Source organism: Porites lutea, chromosome 8 (genome assembly GCF_958299795.1).
Source record: "Porites lutea chromosome 8, jaPorLute2.1, whole genome shotgun sequence".
NCBI classification, from domain to species: Eukaryota; Metazoa; Cnidaria; class Anthozoa; order Scleractinia; family Poritidae; genus Porites; species Porites lutea.
In genome coordinates this window covers 16,986,475-17,006,051 of record NC_133208.1, presented here as the reverse complement: position 1 = coordinate 17,006,051, position 19,577 = coordinate 16,986,475, and the positions used below count along the sequence as shown (strand labels likewise).

Here is a 19,577-nt window from a genome sequence, read left to right as displayed (position 1 = left end):
TTATTTACGACATAGTTTTTTTTAACCTACGTCATAGCTCCTTTGCGGATGCTAATGGGGGTATCCAATTCTCAGTTAACTACTAATTGTTCGGCCAAATATCAGTTAACTACTATTTTTTGGCTAATTCTCAGTTAACTACTAATTTTGGTTAGCTATCAACTTTCACTTTCCTACAGCAAAAATTATTCTGTCATAACCCGAATTTTGTTTACTTCAGCACGTCGTCAATCACTTTTGGGGGTAGGCCCTACTAAAATCAAGGTTTAAATTTACATGAATTCAAATAATCTCACCCACTAAGACAATTTATAAGTAACTGAAAATATGGAAAAGAACATAATTGTCTAACCGAAGTAGCAAAAATAGGTAAGCGATAACTATTAAGACCTACCTTTATTTACCAATTTTTGCTGTAAGAACCAATTAGATCCAAGTCGTATAACCATAAATATGACACCAGCCTCATAGATCCAGACGCACCAGTGTACTGATCTTCCCGAACTGGTCATCCATGTCCTACCATAAACTAATCCAAAGCCACCTTCTTCGTCACTTTCATTATCTGAATCAGTCACGTACTTATCGGGTTGACTGAATGACTGTATGTGTCCTGTATCTTGTTGTTGGCCAATGGCTCTTTTGCTGGCCTAAGTTTCAATCCTTGTAATCCATTGCAACAGACGACGGGAAACAATAAAAAAAAGTCTTAAATAACAAAACTGGGCCATTATTTTTGGACTTTTTGGAAGTCAATTGATGCAAAAACAATGGCATGAAAGTATTTGACATGGGACAATTCGACTTTTCGTGAGTGTAGCCCACTTCGAATCCGTAGTTCTTTTAAGCGATTCCTTCATTCTTCCAAAGTCTTGGGCATAGTTCAAAGCACTAAATGTTTTGTGTTGAGTGAAGTGAGAAACCGCGTGTAGGTTTTCCACCTGCGTTGTCAGAAGTTTTTTTGTACCTGATACAGACTTTGTCGACATCCTCGTTCGCGTCCTTCAATGTTACCTTTTTCACAGACGCACCTTTTTCGCCAGTTTCAAAAGCTTTATAAAGATATCCAAAGGTTTTAAGAAATGAAACTGTTTCAGAAAGACAGCTTAATAGTCTCAATAGTTGGAACTGAAACATCAGTTACAAAAGTGATATCTCGTAACTTCAACTGCCATGTACTTAAATGAAAGATGCTGATTTTTTTGAGCCATCAGAAATTCTTTCTGGGTAGATCAAATGCTAAGAGTTACAGTTTTCTTCTTTGGTAGTGATATTTAACTTGACGTCCTTTTGGGTCCGTGACAACTGTCTTTCCTTATCCGAACGAATTATTCGTTGAGTTGTCTACAACCATGCTCTGTGACGGACGCTATCTGTTTGCCGGATACTGCTCTTGTGCCTTTTGCACATAATAATATCAGTTAATGTGCCACCGGGTCATCAGCGGGACAGAAAAAAAGTCAGAAAAAATAGCATTTCTGTTTGCAAAAGTTTGTTGCTTTCATTAACATCAACGATCGTATTCAGTATAATTAATAACTTAATAGAATGTCACTTAACTGTTAAAACTGTTAACTTTTCATTTCTCAGTTAACTACTAATTTTTTGGCCAATTATCAGTTAACAACTGTTTTTTTGGCCAAATATCAGTTAACCGCTAACCCCATTGGCAACCTTTCCTTTGTTTCCGGGAGGCTTCCGAAAGAAGACCAATTCATGGTGTGCCAGAATAGTGGCAAATTTGACCTTTCAAATTTCAGAAAATCACGTCGTGCTCATATTGCAAAAACATATGATTTTTCGGGGAGGCTATCGTAGTAATAAGTACGCTTAATTAAAAAAATAAAAATGTTCTCGTAGTAATGTGTACCTTTAATTTAGAAATAAAAATATTTAGTTTATGGGCACTTTAACAAGTGCTACACTACATTAAAAAGATAAGCCCACAAGGTGCAATAGTCAAGCCTCTTCTACAAGGGGCATAGGATGGTTAATGTGGCTTCGTCGCACCTTCCTGTAACAGGTTTTGAGGGTAGGTTTTTTTTTTATTGCCTTCTTGTCAACTCTCATTCTAGATATCTGTATTTGCAGACGTTACGCAAAGGGTTGAAATCTCAGGATAGAACTCTCCCTGCTAGCGTTTGTCATTGACTTAGGTGTAGTACTGGATTTTTAATAATTATATAGTTTAGCACATATTTCAATGCGATTTCAGTATTAATTCCGATAAGTAAGCAACGTTAACTGCCATACTTTTCTTTTATATTATCCCAACATTTTGTTCTTTTGTAATAATTACTAAATACAACTTGCCCGTAACAGTATTTATTCCAGGCCATCAGATAAAAATGGTGCTAGATTACATTATCAGGATGCAATTTATCTGCCTCGTCCACAGTCGCTTGCGATGGTTCTCGGTGTATTTAAGGTAATTATCAAGTAAAGCGACAAAAAAGAGGAAACGGAAAGGGAAGGAAAAAAAATGTTTTCCCTTCCCATCAGCCCTTGCTCTCGCTCGTTCCCATTATTCTCCACTGAGGCCTAGGACTGCGCTATGCAGAACCTTGAAAAAGCCTGCGCACGAGGCAGTTAAGTTACTACTAGGCGTGCGATATTATTCCTCTTTATCCAGTGCCTTTATAGGTTATAGTTTATGACTTGTAGTTTATGACTTGTAGTGATCTTTGCCATCATACAATAATGTTAAGGGACACAGTCAGCTATGGGACCGCGCTGACCTTGACCAGGAGCATAGGCTCCTGCCTTGACACTACTTTCGCCAGTTTGAAAAGCGTTTACCTCAACCCGAAATCAAATGACGGATACATCTAGAAATCCGCTTCAATCTTGCATAGTGTTTCGGTCGATCCTCGATCTTTTACTGAAAACTTCTTTTTGAACAAACTTTTACCCATCCTATTACATTATTTTATCACATTTGGCTAAAAACAGTATCCAAAGGAAGGTGAGAAACGCGTAGGCGCCGTGAGTAAAAAATCGCCTTCGTTACCAAAATAACAAGACAAATGAGTCAGTAACATTGGTGAGCAAATAATCGCTATATATTTGGAAAATCGATGGAAAAGGTTACATATATTTGGAAAATCAAGCTTTCTCGGCCTTGAACCTCTACTGATGTTCGAATTCGGAAGTATTCGTCGATGTTCGGCTTTCCCTGGACAAATCCATCGGTGAATTCTCAATGGCATATAAAAAAAAATGAGTGCTCTAATATGGCTTAGGGTCTATAATCACGATTTCGGCTTGTAACTAGTTCAACTCTACAAGGTTTGTTTAGAGTATTCCAGATACGCTTCTTAATTCATGGTATCTAATGTGCATGTGCATCAGCTGACTATGTCCCTTTAATAACTGGTTCGAGGGAAACAAAACTAACTGTTTCCCGACAGACCAGTCTTTAAGTGATTTGTTATACAGCTGAAAAAATTAAAATGAAGCTGGAAATTCGTTAAACCTCGCTGTAACAGCGGTCGCCAGTCAACATTCGCGGGTAACAGAGCACTGTGACCCTCTGACGTCATAGATTTTGCAATGTTGCCCGCTCATGGTTTTTGGCGGGAAACAGTTCATCGTTAGATGTCTTGTGATCTCGAAGTAGCCAATGAGAGCGTGCGCTGTAAGGAAAAAACAATTTCCAGCTATATAACACTTTAAACTGTTGAAGGGCGATTGTGCAGTGAATATAAAGTAACTGAAATCGTACTATTATTATGCGATGGTAAATATACTGTAGTTCATTTAAAATACTGATAAAGTCTAGCACCTTTACTACTGACTACGAGTACTATTTAAGACACGTTTGTGTGCACACTATTGTAGGGAAAAATGTAAAATATAAATGTAAATATTTATCTCCTCAAAAAGGCTTTTCAGCGTAATTTACAATGTCAAATATCTAAAACTTAGTTTTCCAAAAATACCCTTAAAAAATGCTGTTTTATTTTAACTTTAAATACATCTAAATTACTGATAGACTGAAACTCGTCTGGGAGACTATTCCACAGCCTTTGGCCTCTGAAGGTAAACGCGCGCTCACCTGCAGCCGTCCTGCAGAGTGGTATATATAGGCGGTCCCTATTCCTAGTGTTGCAGTTGTGCACTTCCGATCTGGTTTTAAACTTTTGACAAAGATATGGAGGTGCAAGTCCATTTAAGCATTTAAATACCATGGTAGCATCCCTAACCTCAAGTTGTTTAACAGTTGGCAGCCACTGTAACTGCTTAAGAATAGGTGTAACATGATCAAATTTCCTCGTTCCAGAAACTATCCGGGCTGCACAATTTTGCTCTGTCTGTAATAGCTCGATATTTTTCTTGGTGGTATTAGCCCAAACTGATGAACAATACAATAATTTACTGAATACTAGAGAATTAATTATAGTGATCAACGTACGCCTATCAAACAGGTATTTTACTCGATTTATTTGACAAAGGCTACCTATACATTTCGAAGTTAACTGAGTTATATGTTCGTCGTACGTTAAATTACAGTCCTTTGTAACCCCCAGGTTTTTCGCAGACTTAGACGTTGTAATCTCCTTGCTGAGTAGTGTAATGCTTAGATCATCTGGTATCTTCATCAGCAACTGCGGAGTTCCCAGAACCAGAAGTTTTGTTTTTTCCGGGTTAATGAGTAGACTGTTTTTACAACACCATGTGGCTATGTTCCTAAGATCTTCTGTCAGCTGATCTGCAGCTAAGGTGGCATCACGTACAGGAAATGAGAGGTTAACTGTGAGTCATCAACACAGCACTCTAACGACCCTACCTTAGGTACAGATGGTAGATCGTTGATGTAGATATTAAACAATGCCGGGCCCAAAATTGATCCTTGTGGTACACCATACGAGACTAGGCGGGGTTCAGATGTTTCGCAGCCGATTCTCACCGACTGTTTTCTCCCGGTCAAGTAGCTTCTAAACCATTCTATTGCTTCTTTAGAGGTACCCATTGCACGTAGCTTCTTTAACAAGGACATGTGATCAATGCTGTCAAATGCCTTGGAAAGATCTAATAACACCAAGGCAGTGACTTGCTTGCGGTCCATTGCCTCCAAGGCTAGCTATAGATCTGACATCAAAAAATTGAGTGTCTCTGTCGAATGTCGTTTCTTATTCCCACTCTGGTGTCCATTGAGACAGTTTCTCCTTATTGCATATTTGGTGAATTGATTTAAGGCTACTCGTTCACATATGTTAGATAGGGCAGGTAACAACGACACAGGTCTATTCCCGTTGGCTACTTCCGGATCTCCACCATCCTTTAGAATTGGAACAATTTCAGATTCTTTCCATGGTGAGGGAAATACAGATGTCAAAAGTGGACTGTTTATGATAAATATATACCTTGACAAACGAAAACGCATTATTGTGCACAGGGTCGCGCCCGAAGATGATGTCGCCAGTCATCTTCAAGCGCAAATAAAGAGAGAAAAAAATCCTTCTCTTTGGTCATTTTATATTAATTGCGGATTAAGAGAATAGCGAGAGGGATTCTTTGGGTCGCTTGGTTTACAAGCTTTGTATGTAGTATTGATGATTATTCAACAAAGCTAAAAACATCACGGCCAGATACACTATTTCTTTGTCATACTGCCCAGACTTTTCGAAAGATTCAGGAGGACGAAGTGTCGTAGTGTAAAACAAATAAAAGCGAAGGCTGCAGTCGTTTAGAGTAAGAACCTCATTCTTTGCTAGTGAAAAAGAGTCTGCACTGTTTTTCTGAAGATGACTGCGGACATCATCTTCGGGCGTGACCCTGTGCACAATAATGCGTTTTCGTTTGTCAAGGTATATGTTTTTACGCGTTTTGGCCTCCCGTTCACACTAAAGCGATCAAACTGAGGTTTAGGATCGAAAAAAAAGGTCTTCTAGAAAACAAAGGCTTATCGTTTTAGTGAGGGTGGGCAAAAAAGACGATTCTCAAAAGCGCTGACGTCAGAGCTTGTGACACCTTTACAGGCGAAATAGACGAACGCTTTGTATGTAGGCTAGCCCGCGAGCAAGCTCTCCAGGGGGTGCCGGGATGGGGGAGGGAAAAGGGGAAGATCTGATTGGTCAGATTTTGAGAGCTCAACACCAGAGGAGCCATAGGGAGTTCTGGGGGTGGAATTCAAATTAACGAGAGGCCAGTGCAAGCTCTCCTTTCCCTTTTCCCTCCTCCTCCCCACTCCCACTCCGCCGGGAGAACTTGCTCGCAGGCTATATGCGGGTCCAAGAATGCCCTAAGTAAGTATAGACACAGAACTCTTGATGCGTTTTTGCTAGCGAAAGGTAAGGAAAGGGAAGGTTTTATCAAACCGAATTGGTGTAGAAGAGTACTTACACTAAGTATACTATGTCACTATAAAAATTTTGATCGGCTGTTTTTTGTTTTTTGTTTTTTTGTATGGGCTCATGCCTGCATGTCGCCTCGGCATGCATGCGTTACAGGAGAGGAATAAATGACATAAGCCCGGGCTTAATCGTTATGTTCTCTAATATACATATACATAAGCTGTGCCACGCATGTTGCTGAGGAAACGTCGCACGTATGAAATTCTTTCAATATAAACACAGGAAACTAAGTTCCACCTTTTAAAATAAGAGAGTGTAAATGGGTAAGAGACGTGGCAAGCAGCAGAATATATCACTCATTGGTCTATTCAAGTTAGCTGGGCGGCATAAGAAAATGGATGACGTTTTCGTATACCACGAATGTCAGAGCACACGCTGGAGTCACTCTGCAAAAAATTAAACAAACAAACTCAACCACAAACAACGTTTGTCACGTGCCTTTTACTATGTTTGTTTGATTTCTAATGTGCCTTTCCTTACGTTTTGTCTAGTTGTTTACTTGTTTTTTTTTGTTTTTGTTTTTTTTTTTTCATGTGCCTTTCCCATACGTTTTGTTAACTGTATTAGCGAGCTGTTTTCTCGAAAGCCCCGACCTTCCCTGCATACAGTACAAACATTGTACTCGTCATCTTTAACAAGTGGCCGCCTAATTAAACGACCTCGGCCACCCCTTTGCAGCGAATGGTTTGCCTTTCTTGTTATTTTTAGCTGTGTTAACTAGCGGCCACCCGCAAATGTAAGAGAATGGAGGAATGAGATATTTCAGTGTGTGCGTCAGGGCTCACAAACACTGTTTGTCTGGTAGGTCTACAGGATAACGGATAGTGCTGTATGATAACGGTAAGTTTGTTTCCCCGTTACGGTTACAAATTAGCAACTTTATTGAAAGAATAGAAAGTGAAAGATCAATACAGATCAGGGTCGCCCTGGTATAGATCACCTGAAAGGACGTTGATTGCGTTATACTTTCATTGAATGAAGGATTGAATGAAGTGTTCTTCTATAAAGAATATCAAAAGTTGCGTTTCGACGGCCACACCCACTGGGTAATTTTTGTGATCTTTTTTTTCAGCGGCAACTTTCATTAGGCGGCAAGTCTATTAAGTACCGGGCGAGTGTGACCATTATAAACAGGTCAAACTTACTAGATGGTAAATGCAGTTAATGGAACATGAAGCCCAAGGGGGGGAAGGCTAAGGTAGCCTGCCCCAATGTATGCCTGGTTGTATCTTTAAAGCCTTATTTATGAATGAAAGCACGCTAATTTTAAGATACAAACAAAGGCTGTTCATGGTTGGAACCTAACTAATTTGTCGTATGTTTGTCATCATAATTTCCTTAGCATCGCGCAGATTGGTCTCTGTTTTCAAGGCCCTATTTATGGCTAGACTTTAATAATGATTAAGACTAGGTAGCTTATGGTACAACTGTATTTATTGGTCGATATTTGAGACACTGTATAGCTATAAAAGTTCTGCTATTTCAGATCTGGTCATTGTTCAACCTCGTTCCCAGGGTTCTCTCCTACCTGCCCTCTTTCGCTCCGTAGGGCGGGTAGAAGAGAACCCTGGGAAGGAGATTGGTCATTATTCGTCTAGCTTGCACGAAAGCAAACAGTTACAGTAATTTTGTTACCCACCCTCCCTCCCTTTGGAGCAGTGTTGTTGTGTTATGTATCAATAAAGTTTGGGGGTGACTCCTTGTGCTGCGGTGAAGTCTGCGTTGCGATTTTCCCCAAGCTTTTGGCATTGTTTGTGTCTTGCCATCTTATTCATTTGCCTTTAGTTAATTTTGTCCGATTCAGCCCGTACGGCGCTGGGGAGATAATAAATAAATAAATAAATAATAAAAATAAAAAATAACGATTTGCAGGTAGCAGATTTGCAGGTTCTTCGTCTACCCGATTCCTGGTCGAATTGGAATTTGGAAATGTTGGTTTTTGAGAAGAGAGAAAAACCGGAGTACCCGGAGAAAAACCTCTCGGAGCAAGGGAGAGAACCAACAACAAACTCAACCGACATATGGCGTCGACGCCGGGATTTGAATCCGGGCTACATTGGTGGGAGGCGAGTGCTCTCACCACTGCGCCACCCTTGCTCCTCAAAGGGAGAAAGGCTCTGCCAATACTCTTGTCCTACCCCACGGTAGTGGGGCGATAAGGGAAGTCGCTAGATCCTACCACAAGGCTGCGTCCCCCCTTATTACGCCATCTTGTAGTTATTGTCTTATTTGCCTGCGTGCGCTATTTAGTTGTGTTACCTTTTCATGCGTATCTTAAGCGGGGCATTAATCATTTTCTATTATCACTTCAACTTTCCATGCCTATTTTGTGTGTTGTTTGGTTGGTCTGTTTCTCGAATAAGCCTTATTTCAGACAAATAAAGCAGTTGCTCACAGGGTGAAATAAGGTGTTTCCGCAATTCGGAAATGCTGCGGAAACCTGATGGTTCAAAATTCCGTTGCGTTTCCGCGCGACGGTTACGATGGGAAACGTGTAAGATGAAAATGGAGGCATTCTTTCGTGTTTCCGCAGCGCTTCCGTTGACTTAAACGTGTCAGCTTGTTTCCATTGCGTTTCCGCAAGCGGTTTTGTTACTGAAATTTGCTGGTTTTCATGATCAATCCTAGGTTTCTCATATAATACAATTTGTTTTAGCTGTACTGATTACGCTTCAAGCAAGACGAGGAATCATTGCATTGACCTAAAATCAGCTAAAATATCCGAAAGAACAGAGATAATCGCCTGCGCTAAACTACACGTCGTAAATACTGGAAAAGTTATAGATGATTCTCTCTGTCTTCCTTTTTTCAGCGATTCAAAGATGTGTTATTAAAATTACTAGCTCTCCAAACATTGACGCGTAATTTGAAACAATTTAGAAACAGCAAAATAAATTATAACGCTCGCACGCATTTTGCCTCGCTCTGGGGGCGCGAGTCTTACAAGCATGCGTGCCTCGTTTTCACGTTGAATTTTGAATCGCGCGCCCTTTTGAACATTCTTCGCTGTCGTTTCGCTTTCCATTTTGGTGGTTTGTACATGCAGGGCCGTTTTTTTTTTGTCAAGATGAGCGAGGAGAGTGTGATAGATTGCGGAGATAGACTGCAGGGGGAAAAAATACTTCGAAAAACTATTTAAACGAAACGCCAAATCCCATGGAAGCGGTGATGAAGGAGTTCAGTGTTCACTCTTGGCGACTCGAATGCACACTGAGTGTTTCAACCATCATTGAGAAGAAAGAACGCCTATTTTAAACTGTGGATCCTTGTTGTTTCGTAAGTACATTCTGAATCTTGTTTAAATATATAGAGGCATATTTAAGTCTATGTAATAGCTTTGGGAGCATTTCATCAATGTCGATCATAAAAATCGTTTCACATATGAGCTTCATGCGACAGCGAGTTGCTTCGTACAGATCTGACCTTTGTATGTTGCCTGTAGTTTCTTTGATAACATATGCCTGTAAAGCACGTCTTTGTCTGATTTCTTTTACAATAAAGACATAGTTGCTGCTTCACCGAAAAAAAATTTTCTGTATACTAATGCACATTTTAATGGCGAAGATGGCAACCGTAAAATATTGAATCTCGAATGAGGAAACGGAATCACGGAACGGAGTACGGAATCCAATAGCAATGACAGAAAAATGTTATATAAAAATTCCTTGACACTGAAATGTACAAAACATTTCCACTCCAATTTCTGAGACTGTAGATGTTTATCACAAGGATAAACCTGTACAAAAATAGTATTTAATGTCATATTAATTTTTTGCATACAACGTGCATTTCCTTACTACCAATGGGAATTGTTCAAAATTGAAATAAATGTAGTGCTTGTCACGAGACTTGTAGTGTTAAAAGGAACCTTTTCTCTTTGTGTACATGCACAATAACAAGTTTAATATGATGGTGCAGAAAGGTTCTAAAAGTCACAAGATTGTAGAGGGATATCATTTCCTTACACTTCAATTTGTCGTTAAACTTCGAACACAAGGATAACAGCTTTATTTGATGACAAAGCAACCTTCATTGACACAAGTAAGACGCCCATCTTTGAGTGGGAAGTCGCAATTCTATTTATCCACCTTTGAGTGGACAAAGTAGTGCTTGTGTCAATGATATTTCAAATGTTGCAAAAGTCACCAATAGATAAACAAGAAGATTTTTCAGGAATATAATTTCCTTACACTTCAATTTGTGGTTAAGCTTCGAACACAAGGATAACAGCTTTATTTGATGACAAAGCAACCTTCATTGACACAAGTAAGACGCCCATCTTTGAGTGGGAAGTCGCAATTCTATTTATCCATCTTTGAGTGGACAAAGTAGTGCTTGTGTCAATGATATTTTAAATGTTGCAAAAGTCACCAGGAGATAAACAAGAAGATTTTTCAGGAATATAATTTCCTTACACTACAATTTGTCGTTAAGCTTCGAACACAAGGATAACAGCTTTATTCGATGACAAAGCAACCTTCATTGACACAAGTAAGACGCTCATCTTTGAGTGGGAAGTCGCAATTCGATCTATTTATCCATCTTTGAGTGGACAAAGTAGTGCTTGTGTCAATGATTTTTCAAATGTTGCAAAAGTTACCAGGAGATAAACAAGAAGATTTTTCAAGAATATAATTTCCTTACGCTTCAATTTGTCGATAAGCTTCAAACACAAGGATAACAGCTTTTTTCAATGACAAAGCAATCTTCATTGACACAAGTAAGACGCCCATCTTTGAGTGGGAAGTCGCAATTCTATTTATCCATCTTTGAGTGGACAAAGTAGTGCTTGTGTCAATGATATTTCAAATGTTGCAACAGTCACCAGGAGATAGACAAGAATATTATTCAGGAATATAATTTCCTTACACTTCTAGTTGTTGTTAAGCTTCGAACACAAGGATATATGTAACAGCTTTATTCGATGACAAAGCAACCTTCATTGAAACAAGTAAGACGCCCATCTTTGAGTGGGAAGTCGCAATTCTATTTATCCATCTTTGAGTGGACAAAGTAGTGCTTGTGTCAATGATATTTCAAATGTTGCAACAGTCACCAGGAGATAAACAAGAATACTAGTCAGGAATATAATAATTATTTCTTTACACTTCAATTTGTTGTTAAGCTTCGGAAACAAGGATAAAAGCTTTATTCGATGACAAAGCAACCTTCATTGACTCAAGTAAGGTGCCCATCTTTAAGTGGGAAGTTGGAATTATTCTATTTATCCTTCTTTGAGTGGACAAAATGGTGCTTGTGTTAATGATACTCTCAATTTTTACAAATGGCTCAAGGAGATCAACTTGACGATTACACAGTTTTTTTATATTGTTACACTTTAATTTTGTTTTGTGCCTCAAGCACTTGGATAACGGCTTTATTCGATGATAAAAGCAACCGTCATTTTTTAAATATTTTTCACTGTAATGCACTACCAGAAAACTGCCTCATTTTAAGCTTACTAGTTTTTTTAGAACCAGGCTGTTACAATACATGTAATACATGTATTATTATTATTTTGATATAAATATTTGACATTTTTTTTGGTCTTTATTTCTTTGAGGTATACTGATGTGGAGAACAAAAACATTGAGGGTATTTTGGTTAACGAAGTGAGGGGAAATTTTGGGTAAAAGAAATGGCCCAAAACAGAGAAAAAAGGTAAGTTGTACACTTTTCTAAGTTTCTTGAATTTGGTACAGTGAAACCCCGCCTTACGGCCACCTCGGTAATACAGTCACCTTGTTATTACAGCCACTTTTTTTGGCCGCCTGGCAAAAACCACCATACATTTTCCTGTAAACAAACCCTCATTAATACCGTCACCCATTAATACGGCAAAACTTTTTTGGCCCATTGATGACCATGTTAACGGGGTTCCACTGTAGTTTCTTGGTGTTGCCGACAAGTGCAATCCCCTAATGACATAAATACAAAAGATGGAAAAGCCACTAAATAATACCCACACCAAAAACAGGAGCAAACCAACAATACTTTTAGCAACACCAAGAAGCACTCTTAATTCCTTTTCTACAGACCTGCACATTTAACATGCTTTCCTTTTGCTAGGGGCCATTTTTCAGTACTGGAGTCAGAGAAGTACCCGAGCAGATGTGGTAAGGCAGTAGAATGGAAAACTTGAAGCACACAGAGTTCAGACAAGATTCCAATTTGAGAGCTAAAAAGGTAGGTAAAATACATGTACATTATTTTGTTAATGCTTGCAGTGCAAATATTTTTACTGTGTAGTTTAAGTCATCCACTTAGTGATTTATTTAGCCTGTCCTGCAACACAGCTGTGCTTTGGCAGTGCCTGGTGGCCCCTGTTGCATTACCGTTGCTCTTGGGGGACAAGGAAGTCTTAGTTTATTCAAACACATTCATCCTGGGTACCTGGATCTTTCAGGTTCAGGGCACAAGGCTCTTTCATTTTTTTAAGAACACAACACATGTTTTGCATGTGTGTCTTATGCATATATAATTAATGATTGTTATAGAATGCACTAGGGCCACACCCTACCCCCTTTGACATTTTTAATGTTAACAGTGTCCTTTCCATTTATATGCAAGGTTTGATTGTAGTGTAAATTGCTCAGAGTAGAGAGCAAGAACCAAATCTAAAGATTCAAAATAGTCAGGGTGACTATTTTGCCAGACTAAACTGTTGCTGAAGAACAAAGTAAATGTTAATTAAATGTTTATCATAGTAGTCATGCTACTGTGACTAAATAGGTTTTTTTGGTGTTCAGAAATTGACGAATCGCACAGACGTGTTGGACAAGGAACAACTTTCTCCAGATGACAAAGCCAAAATAAAGGCTTTATTAGACCTACACAATGCTATCCAATTTATGTCTTTGGAGGAGAGTGAAGACAGTGAAGAGAGGGCCAGTGATCCACCACGCAGGTACATCAGGCCACTATGCTCAGAGAGGTCAAAGCTAAGAAACATCAATGCTGTTCTTGACGCCTTTTGTGAGGCTTACATGTCAAAGAGGCAAAGAAAGAACAGCCAGGAAAATAACCAGAGAGGTTGATAAATACTTGTCAGACAGACCAGTACCAAATAACTGCCCTTCATGGGCAGGATGCCAATAATACCAAAGTCACAAATTGCTACAGTGATCGCTACTATGGCAACTGGGAGTAAAAAGTCCAAAAATGACGCTGTGCGCGTGATGTCCAGAAAAATAATGAGCTTTAGCCGAAGCACAAAATGTGATGGCATAGTCGCTTCTACATGAGTATAAAATTCTACTTTTCCCCTATTTTTCACTGGTTTAAAACCTATCATTTTTTTCTCTTAATCAAGAACGTATTTGACACTTCTAGTTCATTGGGCAGTAATTCAGTCTTCCCTGCGTTTTACTAACAACGAAACCAAATGAGTGAAAAGCCCTTAATGCCACTTGCATTAAGTTGAAATTTGACGGGCAACAGTAACATACTCTCTTCAGGACTGTAACCACGACCACCATAGTAGAGGTCACTGTAGCAATTTGCTTATTTACTAATGTATTATTGTGCCTTTAGTCAGGATGATCCTGTGATGATCAACTCTAACTAAATTGCACAATCTTATTGGAAAGGTGATAAGAGTTTTATTCCAGAAGTCAATCTTTACTCGACTGTGTTCATTAAAATTGCTGAAATTACAGGACAGTCAATGGATTATCCTAAAACTATAAAACAGGGAGTGTAAGATAGATGCATTGTGAAAGTGAGTCGCTTGTTAAAAGTGTGCAGTTTGTCATTACTATTCAAACTCAGATGTAGGCAAATTCTTGTAGACTACTTTGTATGCCACAGCCAGGTCCAAGTTATAGCCATGCACTTACAGCAGAGTGGCGACAAAAAGTGAGATACATGTGTAGAGATGTTGGCTTATACATTTGTATATAAAGCCTATGGCTAGTTTTGTTTGCATCACTATCGTCGTTGTAGCATCAGTCTGATACTCCCCAATAATGGCCTCTCATCAGTTTGTGTAGGCTTTAACAATAATTTTTGGGGATGATCCACCAAGTACTGGTACTTGCTAATAAGAATTAAGGCAGCCGTTTAGATTTCCTAATGGGATTTTATGCAGTCTTACATGTAACTAAGTAAGACTTTTATTTGTAATTTTTTCTTATTAAATTATGCAATAATTTTGCCGTGAACCACTTCTTGGAGTTATTTTGGAATGGAAATGCACGTTACTTATAATAATGTCAAACCTCTTTAATACGGACACTAAAGGGACAGAACCAAGTGTCCGCTTTACAGAGATGTCTATATTATAGAGGTAGGGATTGCATGATTTTTGGCTTTTCTGGGACCAAACGAACTGTCCGTCGTATAGAAGTGTCCATAAGAAGAGGTTAGACTGTATAATTATTATGTTAATTTATTATATAGACACGAGTGTTTTACTGGAAAATATACCACTCGTAGAATTCATAAAAACTACATCCGGGACCCGAGTGGTTTATTTTCCATAATCTCACACGTGATTTTATCGATGACGTAATTTCGGTAATTTCCCTCTATTATTTTATCGATGTCTTTTTGTCTATATAATAAAAAGAACATTACACGGCGGCTTGAAGATATGAATTTTATTTTCTCGTGGCAAAAACAATATTTTACTCACTCGCTGCGCTCGTTCGTAAAATATTGTTTTCCAATCGAAAATAAAATTCATATCTTCGCGACCCCGTATAATATCCTCTACCAAATCATTTCAAGGAAAAAATTTTGAATTTTGTCAATTCTAAAAGGATTATTTAATAGGTCATTTCCGAGTTCCCCGGGCCTCTGTTTCAAAACGAGGTTAAGTGCTCAGCCTTTGATATGGAAATCATTTTTCATTCTCATGCAAATAAAACTCATTTCACAAGAGAGGTTGCGCACCTCGTCTCGTTTTGAAAGTGAGAATTTTTGGAACTCGGAAGTGGCCTATTGAAATTGATAAGTTACAGTTTGGATATAGAAAATAGGAATACATTGTAAGGAGTCTCTTTTTATTGTGAAAATATTTAATATACATATGTACATATTATATGAAAATGGAGAGAGAATTATTTTAATGAAAACTTTAATACCAAAAATGCACCTAAATATGACTCAGCTTGATTTGTGTGTATCAGCGAAAATGGGTCATTGTGGATGCATGAAACGGTCCAGGGTAGTCTCACAAACGTCCACTTTTTTATATACCGGATAGAATGAACATATGATTCGAAACTGGGTGGTTAAGTAAAGTTAACACATTTAGGAAATCCAGTGAATAATCCACCGAAAGTGGAATCTGTGGAAACATGAAGGCTGCAGAAAGTAAACCTGTCAAACTGAGTTTCCGCATTCATTGTTCCGGAAACTCAACGGATAATTGAGTATCCTCTGAATTTACGAGCTGCGGAAACATGACGGCAGTTAGCGTTTCCGCAAGAGTAAACCTGACGGAAACGCGAGTATAAGGGATGCGTTTAAGCGTGTCCGCAGAAACTGAAACATGACGGATACAGGTGTTTCCCGCAACGGTTAGTTACAATTCCGTCTGCGGATATTCAGGTTTCCGTGAGGTAACCGTTACAAAAACGGAAACGGAAACGCCTTTTTTCAACCTGTGTTGGTATGTGGCATGTGGGAATCCAGGGATTAAATTCCAGCCAGTCACCATCAGTAACGGTTTATTATCAAAGAGAAATGTCATTCTGCTGTCTGTTTAAGACCTTGTCTCAGACCAGACGATCGGGAAGTGACGTTAATAATCGGAGAAGACAATAAAAATAGCGCGCATTTGATTGTAGTTACATACTTTGCGCGTTATAAATTCTTAATTATAATCATTATTTTCAAGCCTTTGGCGTTGTTTCTTTCATCCTTCCTCTCATTAATAGTTCATCAAAAGTGGACGAACGGCACAGAACTTTCGTTTTGAGCCGAATTTTCGTTCGCCCTAGACGAATATTCGCAACGACTGTTCGTCTCATTGTGCAAAATTTCGCCGACAATAAAAAGGTTAAAGGTTAAAGGCTTGTTTATCGTGGAAATGTACTTAGCTTGTCCAGCTAATTTACAGGCACTCCACTCAAATATTTAGAAACAAATAATTCAAATACAACATAACAGGATTAAAAACCCCAACTGACAGAAGGCGACCAGTTGGCTATTTACAAGCGTGGCCGAGAATTTGAACTCGGGACGACCGAGCACAAATCCAGCAAGTGGCCAGAGCGGGACTCGAACCCGGGGCCGCCTGATTGCGAGTCCGACCCGCTGACCACTCGGCCACGCTGCCTCCTTAACAGAACAATAGATGCACCGAAATTTTACCGAAATTTCCTCTCGAAATTCGCGACTTTTCACGAATTTCGGGAAAGTCTGATATAATTTATTTAGCACAGTGTTGTTTAAGACCCAACTGCCACTATTGTTGAAAGAGAATAGGAAATGTTTTGCAGGTGGTGTGGTCTACCGCCTCTTTTGTTTCACTTATCATACATAGGGTGGAAGGATAACAGTAAGCTCATGATTGGACCAATAGAGGCAGGCAGTGGCGACCTCGTATGCTGCCTTGCAAGTTTTTTTTTTTTTTTGGCTTTTTTTTTTACGTACAGTTGTGTTAAGAACTGAACTGATCTTTCACGTGTGAAGACCGAGGTTACTGTTAAAGAGGATAAGTGCTGTTGTCCTTTTATCCGCGACATTTACATTACAGTTCTGGCCCCAGTTGTTCAACTGTTCTATGGCGAATTCCACTGGATAAATCCCTTTCTAGTGGATAAGTATTATGGATACAAACTGCGTTATCCGCTGGATAAAGATTTATCCATTGGATAGCGTTATCTAATTTTTAAAAGAACTAGGGCCTGCAAATCACTCACTGTCATCCAGCCAAGTTTTAAATCTGGGAGCTCTTTTGCTGGGGATCTCACCTGAGAACAGAAGAAACCAATCCTTTATAATATCCCCTCAGTCCTTTGTATCTAGAAAGTCGACAAAACATCTCACGTCAGAAGGAGACTGTCTAAGGTGTACATCTTGGAGCGCTGGACAATATCACTTTCAAAACCTGCTTTCATCAGAAAAGAAAATGACAGACCGAGTCCCTCATCTAACCTGAACGTTTTACGGATGAAGTCCACTGCTCCGTTGTATTCAGCCATCGCGTATTAATTCTACAACACAAAACAAGAAAAAAAAAACATTGCAGTATGAGGAAATGAGCTCTGATGACTGAATGACTTTGCTTAAAACTGTATAAAAGGACAAGGGAGCGTTTAAGAACGGACATTTTTTTTCCTTTGTCTATATTTAAAAACACCTCACCTAAGAACTTAACTGTCGTTTGACACTTTTGCTCCAAAATTAGCCGTTTTAAGGTTAATCAAAGACGCATTTTAAAGATTTTACAATCTTCGAGACAACTTCCCGCTACAAACTGTTTCCCACTAGAGCTGCCTACAGCCGGGAGAAATGTGTTACCAAAAGAGGAACCGGCTAACTAGGAACAACGTTAGATACGAATCACGAGTGAACCAAACACGCAGAGTACAATCTACTCTGTTGCGTTTCCCGTTTCGCCACAGTAAATTTATTTATCATGAAAAAGAACAAAAGCCACACTGTACTGTATGCCCATACAGTAACCTAGAACATTCATAATGATTGTGAAGTTGAAATACACCTAGTTAGTAGGCTTAACGTGGCTAGTCAAACAGTTTCACGTGTGATTACGTAACTCCCGATGATAAATACTGATTTGGCGTGGAAATCATTCATTCTTGCTTAGCTTTCAACGGAGCCACGCAGGGATGAACGGCCCAAGCTCCTGCACAGAAAATCACGAGGGTAGTATTTCTAACTTCTTTAAATAAAGCTGTCCCAGCGTGGCTTAGTCCGCTAATCAATCATTTTCCCATACCTTATTACAAAACTGATCATAAATATGAATGTTGCTGAATAGCTTTCCGATTCCTCTCCCCACTCCATCGTTTACGATATGCTAAGAAATAAGCTGTTGGAGTCGCAACTAAATGCAGAAGAACTAAACCAATCACAAAGCGTGGAAACGTGCATCGTGATTGGTTTAGTTAATCGGCTTCTGCTTCGACTTCGATCTGGTTTCCACTAGATTGTAAGCAGTTGTGTCATAGATGGAGTCGGAAGAAAACGGCAACGTTCTGATTTCCAGTTCCTCCGCGCTTATGAGTCTGTTTACGAGTTCGAGTTTTGTTTTTGACTGGGTAATAAGCGTTCTACGACTGCCCCAAACTCCGTGGCTAGAGAAAACCATTAATAGGCCCTTTGCAGGTATTCACGTGGTACAAAAAAAAAAAAACCGTAATGCTAGTGAGCAAGAATCGCACTGGGTGAACGATGTGAGCCTTTTGTTTGTCTTCTCTCAGTGCGTCTCTTGCTCTCCAGAATAACGGCTTTGTACCAATGAATCACTAGACGCCGATAAAAAGTTACACTGAAAAATAAGTAGGAGGTCTGTTTACCGGTAGTCTTGATACTACTTGATACGGATACGTGGCTGTGGCAGCGACGATAATAATGTTGCCATTATCAAGTACTCTGTTAAACTCTAGGAGGCGGAAGAAACAATGCAAGCTATAAGGGCCTGTTTGAACGAAGTGAGCCATCTCGGTTAGCCGGGCTGGTCTGCTTTACCGGGCTGGCTCGGCTCAAGCCTCATTTACTCATAAAGTTGTTGTTGTGTTTATATGCGAGGCCGAGGCCGAGAGCCGGGTTGCTCGCGTCGAGATCTCGGCAAGCGGGCCAGCCCAACTTCTCGTGAAAACACAAAGTTCACAAACAGGTGTGTCTTAAGATAGAAGTATCTTTAGAAGTAGAATTTAAAAAGGCTAGGTCAATGTTTCTAGTTTGTCAGGGCTGTTTCGGAGAAATTACTCAAAAAACATTGACTATGGTTTGCTCACATCTTAAAAAGGGCTTTAACTTTTTTCTTATTATTCAAAGACCTGCTATTATAAGCGAACAGGCTCAACAGCTCCATTAATTCTGGCAGAGAGAGACTGCTGGTAGCCTATCCAGGCACGCCAGATCAAAACTCAGGACTCTTAGAGTGGTTAAATGTAGCGGTGCTATTTGAAGAAAATTGAGAGAAAAAAAAATCATCGACTATGTTTTGTCCGTGCCTTAGTAGGAGAATGAATTACTATGAAATATCATATACATCACCGAGGGAACCTCCATTATTTGGGAAAT

The 19,577-nt window shown here is 39.3% G+C and overlaps 1 long non-coding RNA gene across 1 annotated transcript; it reads left to right on the top strand.

The window, feature by feature from the left end:
- Nucleotides 1-9,416: 9,416 nt before the first annotated feature.
- Nucleotides 9,417-15,853, top strand: LOC140945832 (uncharacterized). Its single transcript, XR_012166756.1, has 4 exons — nucleotides 9,417-9,632; nucleotides 11,920-12,017; nucleotides 12,426-12,542; nucleotides 13,106-15,853. It is a non-coding gene; the product is annotated as an uncharacterized lncRNA (long non-coding RNA).
- Nucleotides 15,854-19,577: the final 3,724 nt, after the last annotated feature.